We start from the raw sequence: 17,189 nt of genomic DNA on the forward strand, positions 1-17,189 counted from the left end.
TTCTCTTAGGTCTGTGCAGCCACAGTAGCCTTCATCCTGCTCAGAACTGCAAATATCTTGCCACACCTTCCCACGCTTACCTTTCATTAAAAAACATCTTATTTTAGGTTAGAAAATGTAGCTCCACATAGAATCAATATTAGTGCTTTTTTTATGTAGCACCTTCTCTGCTCTTGCCTCTCCACTTAAACCAGTGAACTACCCTAGGCTCCCCAACTGCCCATTAAGGTCGTCCATTAAAAGCAACACTATTTTCAATACATTTCCTCCTTTTCTGAATGTCCCCTCAATCCCCCACCAAGCTGTTCCACCCTACATTTATACGCACACCAACCAGCTCCCCTTATAGAAAAAGAAAATACTGCAGGTGCTGGAAATCTGAAACAAAAACAGAAAATGCTGGAGCTACTCAGCAGGTCAGGCAGCATCTGTGAAGAGAGAAACAGAGTTAACGTTTCAGGACGATGACCTTTCGTCAGAACTGGAAAAAAGCAGGAAGTGGAACAGATTTTTAAGCAAGTTTGGGGGCTGCGAAAGGGGGGAGGGGATGAAAGAACAAAAGGGAAGGTCTGTGATAAGAAGAACAGGTTAAAGAGACAAACGGAACTCCCGTCGGGGAGAAGAGCAAAACTTCTTCAGGGTGGGCATTCCTGGAAGTGAGGTGGCAGTGAATTAAACACTAATAGAAAAAGAAAATACTGCAGATGCTGGAAATCTGAAACAAAAACGGTGGCATAGTGGTTAGCACTGTTGCCTCACAGCGCCAGGGACCCGGGTTCGAATCCGGCCTCGGGCGACTGTCTGTGTGGAGTTTGCACATTCTCCCCGTGTTTGCGTGGGTTTTCTCCGGGTGCTCCGGTTTCCTCCCACAGTCCAAAGATGTGCGGGTTAGGTTGATTGGCTATGATGGATTGACCCTTAGTGTTAGGGGGATTAAATGCGTGGGGTTACAGGGATAGGGTGGGATATGTGTTGGTGTAGGGGTTACGGGGATTGGGTGGGATATGTGTTGGTGCAGGCTCGATGGGCCGAAATGGCCTCTATCTGCACTGTGGGGTTTCTGTGATTCTGTGATTCTGTGAAAAACAGAAAATGCTGGAGATACTCAGCAGGTCAGGCAGCATCTCCATTGACTTCAACTTAGAGTAAAATTGGGCGGGGTTTAAACCAGCGCTGCGCCTGATCGCGATTTCCCGACTGGCGGGTCAGATTAAAATTGACCCCTTTCTGTTTGAAACATAGAAACATAGAAGATAGGAGCAGGAGTAGGCCATTCGGCCCCTCGAGCCCGCTCCGCCATTCAATGAGATCATGGCTGATCATCCAAATTCAGTACCCTGTCCCTGCCTTCTCCCCATATCTCTTGATCCCTTTAGCCTCAAGAAATATATCCAACTCCTTCTTGAATATATTTAATGAATTGGCCTCAACTGCCCTCTGTGGCAGAGAATTCCACAGGTTCACCACTCTCTGGATGAAGAAAATCCTCCTCATCTCTGTCCTAAATGGCTTACCCCTTATCCTTAGACTGCGATTTGGACTCACACATGAAGAATAACTACATGAGTAGATAACTGACGGTGGCCAGAGCATGTGGAAAAGTACTTCAGCCATGAGTCAGTGCCTTCAGGAGAGGAGGGGGAAAAAAACGGGAAAAAAACAAGACTAAATGGTTTCATCCCAATTAAAAGATACCTAACGAAGCAGCCGAACACCTCTGAAGGTTATTAATGGTTATGGAGCCAGGGTGGGTAAATAGAGTTGAGGTACAGAACATCTCACAGACCTCCTGGGATCCTTAGGTTGTGGGCATCCCAATTTCGAAACCTAGCCCGGTTGTATTTTTTAAAGTCAACTATTCTGACATACAAAGTATATTCATTTTTTCTTTCATGAGTACTTCCCTATCTGATGGCAAACACCAACGTTAAGTTGAAATCCCATCTCCGTATTTAGTGTCCTTTCACCAGCTTTGGACCATGGGTTTCTTCACCGCTGCCATCAATACTTCAGCCATCAGCCATTCAAAGGTACAGTTTTGCTGGCGAGATATTACCCAGTTGATTTTTATTTCTTCCTTCCTTCCTTCTCCTCTCTTCCCAAGATGAACCAATTTGACAGTGAGATTAGTCTGTCTGAATCTGACAGGACAGGATAATATTGACTGAAGGGCCTCGGCTAGTATCTTGCCTTTCCAACCCTATGTTGTCCGAATACTGGTTCAGGTAACCAGATATTACATTATCAGATACATTTATTTCCCTCTCCCCAATTTCCTGCCTTTTCTCCCTCTCCTCTCTTGAAGAGACGCGCTCTTGCAGGAATATATTTCAATGGTACATCAGCAGTCTTCTAGCACTTCAATGAAGTGGACACTCTTCACCTGTGCACTGAGACAGTGTGGATCAACAAGATGTCCGATAGTGGGACATCACACCTGAGCCCAATCCTGACCTCACCTGATGTTCCCACACATGTACTTTACCAAAACAGGGGTCACTGGACTGCAATCAGGAGCCCTGGCTGAAATTTGCCTTCCACTACCCAGGGCTACTAAGGCTTACTCAGCAGTATAGCCTGGTGTGCATTGTGTATGCAAATGTGTACACGTTTTATTCCCTAAGGCAGCAAATCAAGCTGCTGAAGCATAGCTTGCATTGAAATAGCTGCCTCAAGGGATCTCGCCAGGAGATACTGCTGCCCAATCTACTGATGTTGTTCTTCCTGCCAGTATTGGCTATAATTAATCCTTGGCACTACTGTTTTGTTCTGGGACTGCCTCTGGGAATTCCTAGTCTCTCAATAAATCAGGAATTCTTCCATCCCACTATGGAGTTCAGCCTGGAATGAAGCAGCAACAGTTTTGTGTCATCTGCAAACTTTGAAATTGTGCACCCTAGACACAAGTCCAGGTCATTAATATACACCTTCTCAAGGGGCAATTAGGGATGGGCAATAAATGCTGGCCTTGCCAGTGACGCCTACATCCCAGGAATGAATAAAATAAAAATAATCCAAAAAGAATCAGTGGTTCTAATACTGACCCCTGGGGGACACCACTCTATACTTCCCTCCAGTCTGAAAAACAACCCTTTACCACTGCTATCTGCTTTCTGTCTCTCAGCCAATTTTGTATCCCCACTGCCATTGTCATTTTAATCTCATGGGCTCCAAGGAGAAAGATTGTGGGTAGAGTCCCCATTATTTCCACTCTTACTTCCCTCAGCAACCCAGAATGCATCCCATCTGGACCAGGTGACTTTTCTACTTTGAGTTCTGCCAGCCTTTTAAGTATCTTCTCTTTATCCATTTTTTTTTAATCCTATCCAATTTCTCTACCCACTCCTCCTTTACTGTAACAATGGCAGCATCCTCTCTTGTGAAGACAGATGCAACGTACTCATTCAGTACCTCAGCCATGCCCTCTGCCTCCACAAGATAATTTACTTAGTGGTCTTCAATCAGTCCAACCCTTCCTTTGACTATCCTTTTACTCTTTATATGTTTATATAAAAGACTTTAGCGTTCCCTTTTATGTTATCTGATAATCTTTTCTTATACACTTTCTTTGCCCCCCTTATTTCCTTTTTCAGTTCTCCTCTGCACTTTCTGTATTCTGCTTGATCCTCTACTGTGTTATGAACCTGAAATTTATCAAAAGTGTCCTTTCTCTGTTTCATTTTAATCTCAATTTCTTTCGTCATCTAGGGAGCTTTAGCTTTGGATGTCCTTCCTTTCCCTCTCATGGGAATCTGTTTAGTCTGTATCCGAACTATCTCCTCCTTGAAGGCCTCCCATTGTTCATTTAATATTTTACCTGCCAATCTTTGTTTCCAATCTACCTGGGCCAGATCCCTTTTCAATTCACTGAGTATTTTCACCTTTGAATATTCCTTGTCCCTTTCCATAACTAAACCTAATGATATTATGATCACTGTTTCCCAGATGCTTCCCCCACTGAAACTTGCTCCGCTAGCCCCTCTTCATTCCCCAGAATTAGATTCAGCACTGTTTCCTTTCTCATTGGACAGGAAACATACTGATTGAGAAAGTTCTCATGTACACATTTCAGGAATTCCTCCCCCACTTTTCCCTTTACACTGTTCCCCCCCCCACCCCCAGTCTATATTAGAATAATAATTGAAGTCACCCATTATCACTACTCTATTGTTTCCACATCTTTCTGAAATCCGCTTGCAGATTTGCTCCTCCATCTCCTGCCCATTACTTCATGGCCTATGGTGTCCACCCAGCAGTGTAACAACTCCTATTCTGCTCCTTAACTCTACCTATAGATTGTGTCTTTGAACCCTATAGCACATCATCCTTTTGCAGGGCTGTAACCGTATCTTTGATCAATACTGCCACCTTCCTCCTTTTTTCGTTCCCTATCCCATCTGAATACATTGTAGCCAGGAATATTAAGTGCCCATTCCTGCCCTTGTTTGAGCCAGGTCTCCGTTATTGCCACTATATCATAACCCCATGTGGCCATTTGTGCCTGCAACTCACCAACCTTATTTGTCACGCGCCGCGCACTTATGCACATGCCCACCAAACCCGCTTTAGTCTGCTTTGCATTTCTTCCCTGTCAGATACCTCCTCTTTCTGGACTACTCTTTATTCTAATGCTGTTTGTCTCTCCCAGTCCTCTATGCACCTTTGTTTCTCTTCTCTGATGCTTCATCCTGGTTCCCCCTCCCCTTGCCAAAAATTTTACCATCAAGTGTGAGGAAAAAAAACCCCTATTTAAATTTAACCAGGGCACCATTTAGGTGCATGGAGGGATGGCAGCATTGGAAGCATTATGTGCAATTCTAATGTGTTGCTGACAACTCCAGGCCTATTATAGTGCTCCTCTTCCACCCCTTGGCTCAGGTCAGCTAGCACAGAACAGACTAGGGATCAAACCTGGAACCTTACAGATCTGTGTACCTCAATACCACACTGGTGGTGCATTCCTCATTGAAACATATAAAATTCTTAAGGGTCTTGACAGGGTAGATGCTGGGAGGATGTTTCCCCTGGCTGGGGAGTTTAGAACACGGGGTCACAGTCTCAGAATAAGGGGTCGCCCATTTAGGACCGAGATGAGGAAAAACATTTCACTCAAAGGGTTGTGAATCTTTGGAATTCTCTACCTCAGAGGGCTGTGGAGGCTCAGTCGTTATATATTCAAGACAGAGATCGATAGCTTTTTGGATACTAAGGGAATCAAGGGATATGGGGATAGTACGGGAAGGCGGAGTTGAGGTAGAAGATCAGCCATGATCTTATTGAATGGCGGAGCAGGCTCGAATGGCCTACTCCTGCTCCTATTTCTTATGTTCTTACACACTGTGCCATCATGGAAGCTAGCTACACATTTCTAATTGTGTATTATTTTTGAACATGATGTATGATATTGAGGGAAGGCTTACAATTTTTTTTTAGAATATTACATCCCGTAGATAATTTCTGTTGATATAAAGTACATAGGCTGCTTATTCAAACTCATTCTCCTTGAGTCTGTGGGTCATGCCAGTTCATGGTGGGCCTACTAAATGGAATGCCATAGGCCGATAAGATATTCTCTCTTGGCTCACAGGGATGGGGGGAGGCGGATTCATACAGACCAGCTCAATCCAGTTGAATTGTTGAACTGTACCAGCCGGCCAATACTGATGACAGCTTTGACCTTAATAACGAATAGAAAAAAGTGCAGGAGGGGTCAAAATGCTATGTTTGTCATCTAATTAAAAAGGCCATATGATTATAAGCTCGATGTGTGTGCCTGCCATCAACTGAGCACTTTGGCCAAATGGCTCACCTTGGGGAGGTTGTGGGAACAAGATGGACCATCTCACCTGGCAGCAGGTGCACCTTCTATTAGAAAAGCACAAGGCATTGCTGGTAGTCATGAGTTAATCAGCATACCTCCTGTGTGGAACAAGATATGTTCAGGTAATGGGCCTTGTTTGACAGTCATATAAAAAAAAATGAAAAAAAGAAAACTGGGGATTGTAAAGCTCCTGCGAGAGTACAATTATTTCATAGACACAAAAGTACTTTGGTAGCAGAAATGAGTTTGGATTTTTAGCTCGGTTTCACCCAAACTGACCCCGAATAATTCAAACTCAAAGCCAAACCATGAAAATTGCCACTTCTGTAAAGATAATCCAGGAGGAAACATCACCATTCAGAGTATTTTATCTGTTTGCGTTTGGATCTAAAAAAGAGCATTATTTTTGTAATATTTTCTCCTGCCAATTACAAATAACCTTCCAGCCACCCACCGAATCAGGGCAAAATGGTTCAGCCCACAGATTTCTTCATGGACTTCCTCACTGGATGTTATTTCAGGAAAAGTGTGAGAGTAGATCCTTCCCCTTCTGGTTCTCCCTCCCTCTACAGAAGCTCCTGCCAAGGATGGCAAGCTTATCAAGGGAAAGAGTAATTGTGGAAAATCAGTCACGTTTTTGAGTCAAATTCATATCTCCTATCTGGAAATCTAACACTGTAGCATTGCTGCTTCCTGGCTTTGCTTTGCAGTTTTTGTAGAACAGAGGAGTCTGTTATTTCACAGGGGATCCGAACCCAACCCCAGTTCAACATAACTGGTCAACTGTGGGCGTGTTTGACCTGATATTTCCCTTCCCCTCCCCCAAATGGCAATTCACATCTGTAAAGCGACTGTCAAGCTTTCTGACTGAGTTTATTTCGAAATCCTCAAACAAAGCAAGATTACGATAACAAAAATAAACTATTGTGTACTTTAGGTTATAATTCTGACCTGTTTTCATTCCAGTCTGTAAAACCTAAGGGCTGTCTCCTGAATTCAACTTCCTAAAACTTTAGTATCTAACTAATAGCACTTCTTGTCAGTAATGATAGGAAACAGAGTGGACTAGCTGAGACTACACTATATTTTCAAAATCTTTTTTTTAAAACACACTAGACCATAGCTAGTGGATAAAGTTCAGCAAGCTGATAATGTCTGCAACTCCGTCGCAGTGTTAAGACTAAATTCTCTCACAGAAGTGTTCTACAAACAGTGGCTGGTTATAGTCTAGTTTCCAGCCCAGTCAAATCCCACCCACTCCCACTCCCGCACCCCACCCGATACATTTCCCTGCCGCCCTCCTGCAAAGCAGAACTACAACCATTCTACAGCTCCTAATCCTTCCGAGCCTGAAATTAATGCTGTCTTTTTATTGTATAACAGCTGCAGCACAAATACATTACTGAACTCACCTATTGACAAAAATGCCCATTGCTGCATTATCCACATAAAATATTAAAATAAAAGCTGCTGGAGAGCGGAAGTATTTATTTTCAGTTTTTTTTATTTCTTCTTTAAATCTCTGCCTTGTGCTTTTACCAGGGTAGAGGAATATGTGATAAAACATGTACATTTATAGTCACTCCCCCCCTTATGTATAGCTTAACAAACAGTGGTCAAAAGGTGGGGAGGTCAAGGATTGTACTAAAAATGCGCACACACAGAGACATGCATGTTCAAAGGATGATGTTGGGCAGAACAAGGTTATGACTGTGAACAGTAAAGCCGGACAGTTTCTGACAGTACTCACATGGCATTAACAGAATCTAATGCCACCAGGGGATAGCACTCCTATTTTCGTTTCAGCAATCCCAGGCTGCAGAGTGGTGTGGTGTCTAGCTGTTTTTAAACTGAACAAGCGACCCTCTCTCCGCCAGTCTCTGTAAGTGTCTGCTGTCAACTCTGGCCAAGTCCACCAAAAATCCAAGATAGCACCTCTCAAGGCTTCAGCTCTGGCTATGAACTATGAACCAGTATCGAGCGACAGACGCACATCATCGCCACTGATTACGGGATGTAGCACTAAGGCTACTGAAGCTGGCATGAGCTTGCCTCCCTTTCACTGACACTCGCACATCTGTAGCCCTTCTGACTCATCCTCGCACACCAACAACTACATTCAAGCCACTGAGATTTCTGATCACCGCAAGAACTGTTAGGAAAACAAGCGAGACACGAGTCAAATTCTATCTAGCGTGCCTCCTCAACGCAGTACCACTGCCACTGCCTTCAGAAGTGAGCCAGCACAACACAAAGAATGGGAAGAAAGAAAATAAAGCGCTGACCTGGTGGAAAGCTGCAGAGGAGAAATATTTCCTTCCCTTATACAGTGTCTCTTCTCCCTCAGCTGCTGTTTGCAGGAAATGAATGGGGGCGCACAGAGGACTGTTGTACTTGCAAATGACTTACCGGAGTCACATGATCCGGTTAATGTAGGGTGGGCCAGTGGGTGGAGGCTTCATAAACAACAGAGGACAATATACCCTAAGCCTTACCAGCATGCATCGAATTACACAGGGGCCCCTTTGTAGGAGGTTTCCGAGCAGCTCAGTCAGTTTACAGCATCAAAATCAGCGTAGACTTTCAGTATGAGCTCCCTGTATGTATATGTGTATAATATATCTACATTATATATATATATATATATATTTATTATCAGTATATATCTATATCTATTATAGAGGTACATGTATGTATATATAATAAAAATATATACACATATTTTTCTCCCAAAAATATCGGAACTGCTGGTGATCCATTTACTTCTAGGAGCTTATGCTTCAAAGTAGCATTATTTATAGTGTGCTTTAATTTACCGAAATCATCATGCCTTTATCTTTTTCTATAACCCTGTCTAACCTCCTGTCTTGTCAAGAGCTACCCACAAACCTATGTGGCTGCAGCACACAGTCAGAAATACCTCTTGCAGCCTGTGAAGTCTCTGTTTAGCAGAGCCGTGTGAAAGTATTTAGAATGAGGTTAAAATAAGGTGGCGGTGGACCTAAATAGACTGCACCCTGTCCTGTTGTCCTGGCTGTGTTTAAAATATACCTGCTTACATACTTACCGCACACCCTTTCTGTGCAACATTAAATTGCCCATCATTTGAGACCGTTCTTCTACACAATATAGTTTTATATTAAATTGTAAAATAAACAGAGCCCACTTGAGCAGCCCACTTATGACCAACTGTGTTTTATGAAAATAACAGTTACAGAAACTGTAATAACTAATATAAAAATACTTTAAAAACAGAATATTGCCTAGAATTACAGTAGTTATTGAAAGGTGTCAATTCTAGCCACAAGTAGAGAATAGAGCTGTTTTTATTTGAGAGAGAACAGGCTAGAAAAATAGAAGCCTGATGGGGGATGGAGTGTTGCCAGGGATTTGTGCAGTTTCCTGACTCCCTCTCTGCTGCTGTTGAGAGAGAAGAGAAAGGCCACTGCTATGCAACCTCTGCATCAGCTCTGACATATTTCCTCCTCCTCCTCCTCCGCCTTGAGAAGTGACCTGAGCTGATCGAGCAGACAGACTGCACAGCGAGCGGAGCACTGGTTCCCAGGCTGCCTGAGGTGGCAGTCACAGTGCGCACTGAAACGTGGAGGTGGCAACCTGAGGTTTGGAGATTCTCGCAGCATATCGGTGGGGGTTGCGGGGGGAATTTACCTCAGCCACAGTGGAAACAATGATCGCGCAGTTCCAAACCACTTAATACTGCAGCTTTAATTAATGGCAGAGCGTTATTATCAAAACCTAAAATTTGACACGGCATTTTGCTAGGCACATTGATCAAAGACAGTGAGAGACCTTGTCTGTACGAACCAAAGCAGGTTTCCTAGGACATGCACTTGTCAACGCACATTGTTCTGTAGCTGCAGGACTGTCAATATTTCCGTGTACTGAAGCAAGGCAGGTTTTTTAAACTGTTTAAGCAGTGCCAATCAGAAAACTCACCACATTTGACTGTTATTTATGTCTATATACATAAACCATATTTCAATGAAGAAGATAGTCATCAGAGATATTCCTGTGCAGATAATAATTAAAAGAACCCATTTGTAACCAGGCTTAAAGTTATATTTCTGGTTTGTGGTTTCCAGGCATTTAGCTAAAACAAGTAGTGACACACATTCACAATAGATTATGTACTTTGCACATCCTGGTGCGATGGCCAGGAGACACTGGGTCCTGTCAAGGTCCCTGGATGTTTCCTGGTAGCCCAGTGGCGATTATCCATTTAGTCTGCTTCGTGGCTTAGCAGTGGGCACGGATGCAGCCATTGGCACTTTTGTATGCATGTGTGGGGGCGGGGGGTGGGAGGAGGAGATCTTTCATTTCCCTAGTGGCCAGCATGGACCTGATCCCTGGCACTTTGATGGGGTAGTGGGGGTGGGGGTGGTGGCGGAGGAGGGGTGGTGGCGGGGTGGGGTGGGGGTGGGGGTGGGTGGAAGTGGTGGGGCTGGGGGGGGGGCTGCTGGGGGGGTTGGTAGTGGGGGGTGGGGAATTAGATATATTCAGGTTCTTGGTGGGTATGCACCTGTCATATTTAGGGATTTTTTTAAAACCATTTTTCCACTGAAAGGATTTGGAAAAGAGTTACATTTAAATGTTGGGGTTTTTAGAGCAGCATATATTCACGCAAGTTGTAAAAATGAAACTGAGATGAAAAGTGGGTAAAATGCTAAGGAGCTAGGTATTAAAGTTGTTACTCCAAAGGACAAAAACAAATGGCAATTCATTAACTGTTCTCTGTGATGAAGAAAACTCACTCACTTTGCTGGGAGGTCCCTGCACCCAGGCACTAGGCAAGGATTTTCTGGCATAGACCTTCCCCTTTTGTTTGTGAACTCAGTATGTAAGAATTGAGGCAAAGACACGCACTGACAATCCGGTTTTTGAACAGAAAGCTTCTTGGGCAGCCTTTCCTCAGGGTCAGAAGTTTAGAAGTTATTTGTTTAAGACAAGCATGACGACCCTCCGATATGGGTATGCGTAGCATGTTCTTTATTTTGTATTATTACACAAAGGCAAGTTGCATGGATTGAATTAAGTGAGTCCAATAATAACTGTTGCTCTGTATGTTCACTTGGGGCTGGATTTTCCTGGGTCCCTCCCCGTACGGTGCGGGGGAGGGACCCGGGAGAAGTCAGCGTGCGTGCGATGTCAGGGGCGCATTCCCCGCCTGGAAGCCAGCCTGATTGACAGGCTGGCTTCCAGTCGGGCGGGGAACACGGACCAGGTAAGTGCTGGGCCCAGGATAGTGGGCAGGGGTGGGATGTTCCAGGCCCCAGGAGGGTCCGATTCCTTGGAGGGGGTGTCGATCCCTCGGGGGTGGGGGGTGTTCCAGGCCCCGGGAGGGTCCGATCCCAGGGAGGGGGTTGGATCCATGACCCCGAGGAGGGGCAGGCTGATGGTGGGGGGTTTGGGGGTCTGGGTAGAAGCACTCCTGCTCCTCCCGGCCCCCAAGCATTGTTCCCCGAGGCTGAGGCCACCTTGTTGCAGCCACTGGGAATCCCAAGCCTCGGGATCCCCGGCCGCCTGCAGTAAAACCTGCCAAGCAGGTTAAAGTAGAGGGGCAGGATTTTCACTGGGCCGTGGAGTCGGGATTGGAGGCGTGCGGGGGGTTAAAATCCCAAAATCAGGGGTCCCGACCCCATCCCGCACCCAAACCCGCCTCCATGCCAGTTTCAAAGGAGGCGGGTACCCACCCCGCACTGGGACCCGCCTACCCGAGGCGGGAAGGGATTAGTGCCAATTAACTGCCTGTTAACAGGTAGTTAACAGGCAGTTTTTAGCCTAATCCCTATTTTTAAGGTTGAAGGGTGGGATTCCCGACGGCTCCAAACCACGCCAGGTTAGAGCAGTCGGGCCGTCGGGTTGAAGGACTTGGAGGGGTCGAGATGTCGGTGTACAGGTGAGTGATGTGTGCATGAGTGCAAAGGTAAGTGTGTTTGGAGTGTCTAAAGTGATTAAAGAAGTTTAAATGACCTTTTCTTACCTTTTCAGCCTTCCTTCCTTTCGGTCCCGGGAGTCCCTCATCTCACCGGCACAGAAAGCAGAATGGCTGCGAACTGTCAAAAGTGACAGCCTGCAGCTTTCTGTGCAGGAGAGATTTCTAACTGAGTCTGTGGAGAAGGACTCAGGTTAGAAGTGAGACTGGCAGTGTTTGACAGCTTCAAACAGCTGTGAAACGCTGATATTTCATCTGTCAAAACCTCTTGACAGATGAAATTTCAGTCTGTGATGTCACCTGTTGCCGGGTAGCCCTTAATTGGCCTGCTGAGCCCACTGGGCGGGCTCAACAAGGTCAATCAAGTTAAAATCGTGTGGATTGGCCACATCGCGATGGAGGCGGGACTACAACCCCGAAAGTTGTAGTCCCGCCTCCAACCCGACTCCTGAATGAAAATCCTGCCCCAGGTTTCAGCCCTTATTATAATATGTAAATTGCCAACCCGCCTCTTGGCAGCGGATTGGCAGCCCACCCCTCGTCCCGCCTGAGTGAAAGGTGAAAGTGAGCGTTTTGGAGGCGGGTTGGGGTCAGGGTTTACATTTGTACAACTTTCACTTCCCACACGCCTCCAACCCACCCGTTCTTAACTCAGAAAATACCAGCCTTGCTGTCTGTAAAATAAAACAGTTTAATTATTCAAATCTGGCCTTATCTTACTGATGCTTTTGGTCTGCCATTAAAAACATTGGCAAGGCCAGTGGCGGTGAAATTGGTCCTTACCAGTAGCACGTAACAGGCTCATAGCGAATCGGCAGCCCGTTTGACACCGGGATCGATCTTTTCCATTGAAAATGGGGCATGGTGTAAAATGGGCTAGCGATTTGCTGTGAGCCTGTTACATGCTACTGGTGTAGACCAACTATACCCCCATGATATCTAGTTCGGATCACAAGGGGTCCCATTGTTACATCCTTGCGTTACACTCCTGCGTAATTAGGGTGTGCCCCTAAATGTAAGGTGTTCAGAGCGCTTATAGCACTGACCAGCACCACTAGACCCAAGAGAATACCTAAGGCAAGTCCCGAATTTGTAACAGCATCCGATTTCAGGCAGTCTAGTGGGGGACAAATCTGTCCAGAGACAAATGAGGGTATTTTTCTTGGGCAGTAGCACAAAACGAGTGATAGCAAATTGGCAGCCCATTTTGTTATGATAGCAAAATACTGCGGATGCTGGAAATCCGAAATAACAACAGAAAATGCTGGATAAACTCAGCAGGCCAGGCAACATCCGTGGAGAGAAAAAGAGTCAACGTTTCAGGTCAAAACCCTTCGTCAGGACTGAAAAAGCACAGGAAATGAAACAGATTAAAAGGCCAGTTTGGGGGCTGGGAAATGGGGATGAAAGAACAAAAGAGAAGTGAAGAGACATTAAGAGGTATTCAAAACCAGACGAGATGGTGATAGGACTAGTGGAGAGACATTTTGTTATGTTGTTTTTTTTTACCATTGACTTCAATGGATAGATAATCAGACGGTATTCACAACAGGCTTCCAATTCGCAGTCGCCCATTTTGCGTCACCAGCCAAGACGAATTTATACCCCATAATCTTTTGGCTAAATTAATACATACTAGGGGAGGGTGGGGGGAATGATCAATTTTGCAGCGGGAAAGGGTTATCTCGCACCTCCAACGTAAGTTGGATCCAAAGTAAGCGAATCCTTTGTGCATCCAACTTTTTAAACTTTAAATATTAAAATTGAAAAAGAATTGGAAGCCAGCTCGTCTGGTTTTTTTTTCTCCATTCCTATCTCTTTCCTAACATTTAAAATTTCACCACCGCACAAAGGCCAGTGAGCGGGGTGTGAATCCGCCCTGCTTTTCCTAAATGAAGAGTTGTGGAGTACTGTACAATCATGATTGCTTGCCTGCAGTGCACTCATAAACGTCTCTGATACTGTGACATTAATCAGGGAAGTGGGTGGTACTTTGCATTAGCACAGGATCTTTTCACCTTTGGGACACTGATTTGAATTAAGCTTACTTCTCTATGGCGGCTGATTTTTTTTAAGAGCTCTCAACTCAGTTCGTAGTGGTGCAAGTACAGAATACAAAGCTGCCCACAATTTGGCAGTGAATTGATGATCTGACTCAGAGATGCCTGAGGGATGGCTGGTCCAGGAAATGAGAAAAAGGGCACAATCAGTGATAAGATTTAATCAGCTCTTCTGAAATTGGGTCTGAGGTACATTGTAACAATAGGACCCTTTGTGATCTGACCTGCATATCATGGGGGTGAAATTTGTTTACGCCAGTATAATAGCAGAATAGGGAAGGTTTACACCCTAGCATGGGTTGTGCTGGTGCGTGAAATGGGAAAATGATCCCAGCACTATTATCCTTAACCCTGTTTCCTACCACTAATATCCCTCACTCTAAATGAGCCCAAAAATACATTCAACATTTCCCCCCCCCGCAAAAATCACTCAGGAAAACAGATGTATTTCCGCTTTTACACTGCCAAGGATTGTGATTCACTTCCACTACAAGTACGATGGGCCAAATAGCCTCCTTCTGTGCTATAATTTCTATGGGCTGGATTTTATGAAACTCGGCGGGTCCGTGGCGGGCGATGTCGGTAGCGGGTCCCGACCCCGCTGCCGTCTCCATCCCGGCCTCTGAAATTAATTTCCCCTGTTTGGGCTTGTTAAGCCCACCCAGCGATTTTCCCGGTCAATTAGAGGAAGCGGGTCTGGTGGTGTCATTTGATGACGCGTCATCAGCCGGTTTTCTTAAAGGGACTATGGCAAACTTTATTTTGATATTTGTGCTGTCAGTGTTCTACAGCATTGAGGTGCTGCAAACACTAACAAGCACTGCACAGATGTGCAGGGCTGCACCCAAGCTCTCCCAGGACTCCCTGCATATGCTTATGGCTGGAGTCACAGCATGCAGGGAGGTCCTCTTCCCTTCCATGGGTGGAAGAGACATCCCTAGGAGATCAACACAGTCTGGTTGCACGTTGCAGAGGAGGGCAAAAGCAGGGATGTGGTCAGGAGGACCTGGGTGCAGTGCCGTAAACGTTTAAATGATTTCAGTAGATCACGAAACGTTAGAACAAAGCCACACTGAACCTCATCCTGCTGTGCCACTCATCACATCCCCATCACTCTGCCTTCTCTACCCTAATCCTGCACATCCTTATTCACACCAACTTACCTTGCACCTCCACCCATCCCTAACTATATTATGACACCCCCATCTCACTGGCCATCCCTCACACTCACCCTCATCCTAGTGCAATCATACCAACTAACAACACACAAGGGTAGGCACGTGGGTGTTTTATGCAATGTTCATGTAATGCTTCTGTTAATATGGTGTCAAACATTGAAACCTTTATTTTCAACACACTGCGTTCTTGGACAGATTTATGTGCACCTTTGGAAGTGGCTTAGTGAGTTGCAATGAATGGTGAGACATAATGGTATCCCCTGCAATGGTGATGAGTGTGAAAGGCATTGTAGGGATGCTTTATGGTGTTGGTGTGGCGTGGTGCCAACCTGGCACATCATTATAGCAGCCAGGGTGTACAGCATGAAGTGAAGTAAATCTGGCCATGGTGAGGCCATCCCTGGCCTCCTAGGCAGCAATATGGTCAGGGGCTGATGCCCTGTGTCCTGCGCAGCATCAGTTGATTGCAGAGAAGGTTGGTGTTGTTGTTGGTGCTGCTGGTGTGCCTGGTGATGCTGGTGTTGGGGCTGATCGTGGTGGGATTCTGAGGACCAAGGTGAGAGAGTTTCAAGGGCACCCATGCTGATGGGATAGATGGCAGGTGAAATAGAGATGACAGAAGTGATCTGTCAATGGCGGGAGAGGTAATGAGGTCAGACTGGATGGAGACTTGTGTAAAGACTTGCAGCATCCTGAATCTGTAGTGGAAATGCAGTTTACAGAAGATAGTGGTTAAGGGAACATTTCTCAATCAACTGCGAACTTTGACTTGACATTTGAAGCTGTCAAATCATCAGCTGATTCAATGGCCACTGACCTCCCACCTCAGCTTAACAGACGAGGTCTAGGCATAGCGGGAAACCGGTGGGCAGCCTGTCAAATTCAAAAGGCTGGGAAAAAACCATTGTAAACAAGCCACTAATGATTGTAATTGCCTCCCCTGCTGCTGCGTGTCGGGTCTGCTCAGCGCTGACAGACCCGACATTTGGTAAAGGCGTATGGCGGCGGGTTCAGAGCGGGGTCCCGACCCGCTGAGGGAAAAAAAACACGTTCCCAGCCGACCCACCACCGATCGCGCCCTCTGACCTCCCGCAAAATGACTCTGTGCACTCTCTAAAACTGAGGCTGTCAATGGGCACAAACACTCTGTGCATAAGCATGTGCCTCCATAGGAGCCAATCCTCCACTTTATTTTAATTTACATCTTGATTTTAAGTACTGATCACAATTTGAAACTTAATAGATCTGTTGAGCCTTGCACCAGAGCCTATGCTGGGGAACAGAGGAAGACATTTTCTAAAGAAAGGCAAACCTGAGACACATATGCAGATTTATAACTGTAAATTATTATTATTGGGATTAATCTATGGTCAAGATTCACTTTCTGCAGGAAAGGAAGTCAATCCACCCTAACAAAATTGGTAGCGGACAGGAACTTTGGAATAAAGTCTACTCTTAATTCAAAGTAATTTAATTCAAATTCTCTGAAAATGTTACTTTTGTAAGACAATAAATTCCCACTTTGCTGTGTTATTTAATTCAAATTAATGGAAAAGTTGATTAATTTTCAGTGCAAAAAAGTTTGAATTATCAATGGACAGCAACATAAAGTAAATTGACATTTGTGCTTAGAGTTTGCTATCTTCTCAAAAATATAACTTTAGGTTCTTCACGTAATCTCCAGGAGCTAGAAGCTTGCAACCATAGTCATTAGATAATTCAAAAAATACATATATAGATTAAAAATGAACAGCCATTGCCAATCACCAGGGCAGAGAAACTTGCTGTGGGACAACAAAAATGGCAGCAGACATGGGCAAAGCGACACGGCATGTTTGTGTGTGTGTAAAAGCCCATGCTAACCCTGCTCCCTGTTATGGTGCTTGCTCCAGCTTCTTCTTCAAGAATGAAGGGAGTGTGTTGGTGGTAGCCTAATGAGATTTTTTGATGATGTGCATGTCAGGGTAGGATAGTGTTGCAGATGTGTAGAAGATGGCGCAGGAGTGAGGAGGCGAAGGAAGTGATAGTGAGGAGAGCAGCTGGTGCAGCATCTGTCAGTAGCAACAGAAAGAGGTGGAGTGAAGTGGGCTGCAATGATTGGAGGAGAGTGGTGGGAAGCAGGGGAGGGAAGGATTATGAGTGCTGAGGATATAGGTAATGTAGGGCTAAGCAGTGAG

At 45.2% G+C, this 17,189-nt stretch overlaps 1 protein-coding gene across 4 annotated transcripts in view; it reads right to left on the reverse strand.

Moving 5' to 3' along the window:
* The window catches only part of klf12b (Kruppel like factor 12b), a 301,662-nt gene extending 293,399 nt beyond the window's left edge, over positions 1-8,263 (reverse strand). The window contains exons 1-2 of one of the 4 annotated variants that reach the window (XM_085998491.1): positions 8,107-8,262; positions 7,572-7,973 (exon numbers count right to left, since the gene is read on the reverse strand). The gene's annotated coding sequence lies outside the window, so the exon portion shown is untranslated. Of the gene's footprint in view, positions 1-7,571; positions 8,079-8,106 lie in introns of those variants that run through there. The other 3 variants (XM_085998493.1, XM_085998489.1, XM_085998490.1) reach the window with 3 other exon arrangements.
* Between the last annotated feature and the right edge of the window lie 8,926 nt (positions 8,264-17,189).

The sequence above is a fragment of the Somniosus microcephalus genome, chromosome 10, assembly GCF_052327205.1.
Source record: "Somniosus microcephalus isolate GS21.2 chromosome 10, FLI_Smic_1.0, whole genome shotgun sequence".
Taxonomy (NCBI): domain Eukaryota; kingdom Metazoa; phylum Chordata; class Chondrichthyes; order Squaliformes; family Somniosidae; genus Somniosus; species Somniosus microcephalus.